The sequence below is a fragment of the Rhinopithecus roxellana genome, chromosome 15 (genome assembly GCF_007565055.1).
Source record: "Rhinopithecus roxellana isolate Shanxi Qingling chromosome 15, ASM756505v1, whole genome shotgun sequence".
Taxonomy (NCBI): Eukaryota; Metazoa; Chordata; class Mammalia; order Primates; family Cercopithecidae; genus Rhinopithecus; species Rhinopithecus roxellana.
The window spans coordinates 2,958,823-2,962,862 of NC_044563.1; the positions used below are offsets into that span (position 1 = coordinate 2,958,823).

The window sequence follows — 4,040 nt, forward strand, 5'->3', positions numbered from 1 at the left end:
GGCAACACTGCCAGCCCTATAGATAGGTTTTTGGCTAAATGAGCTTAAACTTTTCTTTTTAACTCTAACATATGCATTTAAGGCTATAAATTTTCCACTGATTTGGCTGCATGCAGTAAATCTGGTAGCCCCATTATTTCATTAGGGGTTACAAAATGCTAAGTTTCTAATTCTATGATTTCTTCTTTATTTATAAACTGGAATACTTCCTCTAATTTTGTTACCATAAGATAAAGTTTGTCTATCAGAGATAGAATAAGTGCCTGATTATTTTCCTTTACTTAGTCATCTTCAAAATAATGCATTGATTCCTAGAATCCTCTAAAGGCAACTAAGTTTTACAGTTTGCATTGTATCTGTATTATTATTTTTTGTGTATGATTACTCACTCCTAGTTTAAACATATTTGATGTGTATCAGTCCAGTTAAGAAATTGGTGTTCAGATTGTCCTAAGTCTGTCTACAGAGAGTTTCTCCAGGTTTGCCTCTTACCTTTTTTTTTTTTTTTTTTTTTTTTACACAGAGTTTTGCTCTTGTTGCTCAGGCTGGAGTGCAATGGCACCATCTCAGCTCACCGCAATCTTTGCCTCCCAGGTTCAAAGGATTCTCCTGCCTCAGCCTCCCAAGTAGCTGGGATTACAGGCATGCACCACCACACCTGGCTAATTTCTTGTATTTAGTAGAGACAGGGTTTCACCATGTTGGTCAGGCTGGTCTCGAACTCCTGACCTCAAGTGATCCACTCGCCTCAGCCTCCCAATGTGCTGGGATTACAGGCATCAGCCACCTTGCCCGGCGGACTCTTTAGTTCTTTTGATGTGACTGCATTAGTCTTAGTTATCATCTCTGCTTTCTGGGATGACACGATGTTCTAGATTTACCTTGTTCACTTCCAGCCCGTTCACCAGAGAAGCCAGGTTCCAGGGAGATACAATAACTAGCATTTGAAGACAGCAGCCTTGGTGCTAGGCGTGTGCACTGCTACAGGGTGGCTCATGCTTTCTGAGTCCTTCAGTGGAGGAGGAAACTATTTTTATTTGGATAAAATACATCATGATTTCATATCGATATGTCTAATTCAAATTCAGGATGACAAGGCTTTTACTTAACCTCATCAGTTCCACACCAAAAATTCTAGTTCTGATACCAACCGAATTTATGCATTTGCTTTTTCCATACAACATTCACAGCAGGATATCAACCACACTCCCGCTGCCACCATGACTTCTAAAAACAGCTTAGGAATTTTATTTTAGTGTTCTTTCTATGCTTAGGACATATCCCACCAATAAACTGCTGTGTTTCCAAATAACTTGAAATAATTCAACTCTATTAATATTGCCTTTTTTTTTTTTTTGGACAGAGTCTTGCTCTGTCGCCCAGGCTGGAGTGCAGTGGCACAATCTCGACTCACCGCAACCTCCACCTCCCAAGTTCAAGCCATTCTCCTGCCTCAGCCTCCCAAGTAGCTGGGACTACAGGCACGTGCCACCACACTCAGCTAATTTTTATAGTTTTAGTAGAGACAGGGTTTCACCATGTTGGCCAGGCAGGTCTCAAACTCCTAACCTCAAATGATCCGCCTGCCTTGGCCTCCCAAAGTGCTACCAAGCTCAGCCCTTTCAGAATTCTTTTTTTTTTTTTTTTTTTTTGAGGTGGAGCCTCGCTCTGTCCCGGGCTAGAGTGCAGTGGCCGGATCTCTGCTCACTGCAAGCTCCGCCTCCCGGATTTACGCCATTCTCCTGCCTCAGCCTCCCGAGTAGCTGGGACTACAGGCGCCCGCCACCTCGCCCGGCTAGTTTTTGTATTTTTAGTAGAGACGGGGTTTCACCGTGTTAGCCAGGATGGTCTCGATCTCCTGACCTCGTGATCCGCCCGTCTCGGCCTCCCAAAGTGCTGGGATTACAGGCTTGAGCCACCGCGCCCGGCCCTCAGAATTCTTAAAAGGCAATGTTGGCTTGGTGTTAGGAGTGTTTATTTACAGAGGTAACAGGCTGTGTAACAACAAAGGCAATCAGAGTAAGTTGGTTACAAAAACTTCCCGCAGGAAGATGGCAGAGGTCTGGAGCAGGGAAAGGAGGCAAGTCTGAACTCCCCAGTTTTCAGCAGCCTCTTCTGCTTCTGTGGCCCTGGTCTGAGGAACAGTCCTGTCTCCATCAGATCAATAGCTGGAAAGATCTAGGAAGAGAAGGGTTCTGAGGAAAGAGGGGTCAGCCGGGAAGGAGATGAGAGGCAGGGGAGACAGCCAGCCCCATGCTAGCACCTTCCACCAACATCACCATCAGACCCACACAGTCCGAAATACAAGAACAAGAAAACAATAGCCATAGCCATAGTAATGACGCCGAACAACAGAGAAGTCAGCAAGATATGTGTTTCAGTTTGTCAGCATGGTATTTTTATTAGTTTGCAACTTTTCGTTTAAGATAAAGCAGAGTGTTGGACTTGCAAAGGGACTCCAAGGAAGCCTCTTAAACACCCACCTTGTTGCAGGAGGGACGCTCATGCCCAGCTGCTTCCAGCTGGAAAAGACGGGACTGCAAGTGGGTTCAGGAGCTCAGGCCTCTGAATAGACAAGCAAAGGCGAGGCTAGCAGGCGAGGGGTGATTCAACTGCAGTTGCAGTTGACTTGGGAAGAGAATTTGTTAGGAGAGACAATGGACATTAATTAGGGTGGAGTCTCCTTAGGAAAAGGCAGCCAGATATGGCTTCATCTTGTAGTGAGGAATGGACTCTGGGTAGTGGTTTGGGGCTCAACGATGAAGGACAGGTCACAGCTTCAGAATATGGGGTTAGCAGGACTCACATGAGGCCTGAGTCCAGAGCCTCAGATCTTGCACTGGCAGCACATGGGGACACAGCAGCTAGACTGGGAGCAGCAGGGCTTGCAGCAGCTGGACTGGCAGCAGGATGACCCACAGCCTGAGGAGCAGCAGGGCTTACAGCAGCTAGACTGGGAGCAGCAGGGTGTGCAGCAGCTGGACTGGCAGCAGGATGACCCACAGCCTGAGGAGCAGCAGCAGGGCTTACAGCAGCTGGACTGGGAGCAGGATGACCCACAGCCTGAGGAGCAGCAGGGTTTGCAGCAGCTGGACTGGCAGCAGGATGACCCACAGCCTGAGGAGCAGCAGGGCTTACAGCAACTGCGCTGGGAGCAACCACAAGAACCACAGACCCCCTTAGAACCCCCACAAGAGCCACAGCCCCCCTTGGAGCCCCCACAGGAGCCACAGCCAGAACAGGAACAGGCTGGCACACAGCAGCACACAGGCTTGCAGCAGCAGACGGGCACACAGCAGCTGGAGCCACAGCCCCCACAGCCGGAGCCACAGCCCCCACAGCCGGAGCCACAGCCCCCACAGCCAGAGCCACAGCCCCTACAGCCGGAGCCACAGCTCCCACAGCCGGAGCCACAGCCTCCAGAGCAGCCACAGCTTCCACAGCCGGAGCCACAGCCTCTAGAGCAGCCACAGCAGCCCATGGTTCTGGTGGATTGAGGGTGGAGCAGGTAGAGGAGCAGATGAGAGGGAGGTGCAGGTGTGGAGCTCCCTGAGCCTGGGCTCTTTATATACCTGTCCAGAGGTCAGGCATGATATAGGGTCTCTTCCTTGTGACTGTTTACACTATTTTTCCAGAGCTCTGTTTTTTTCCTCTTTGCTAGTGACTTCCTCCTGGCTCAGCTGAGCATCTGCTTTCTTTGTGTGCTAAATTTGTCTTTTTTCCCATTTGTTTTGGCCCCTACAATTAATACCTCAGCCCCAGGCTGTCTGGTGCTTCCTGCAAAGCCCCAGGGTGCTGGTCACCTGCTCTCTGCTGACCACATGTGACCAATGGGCAACAGCCTCTGCCCAAGTGCTCTCATCTTTCCTGTGTTGACTCCCCCAGATAATATTAATTTTATGTTTTTAGATTTCAAAAGTTATCCATGGTCTTTATATTTTACTCATGCCAGTCTCAGTTTCGCATTGTTCTAAATAAATACTTGAGGCTGGGTAATTTACAAAGGAAAGAGGTTAGAATGGCTCATGGCTCTGCAGGCT

At 48.6% G+C, this 4,040-nt stretch overlaps 1 pseudogene; it reads left to right on the forward strand.

Moving 5' to 3' along the window:
- The first annotated feature begins 2,504 nt into the window (after positions 1 to 2,504).
- Positions 2,505 to 3,705, forward strand: LOC104677164 (annotated as a pseudogene).
- The last annotated feature ends 335 nt before the right edge of the window (positions 3,706 to 4,040 follow it).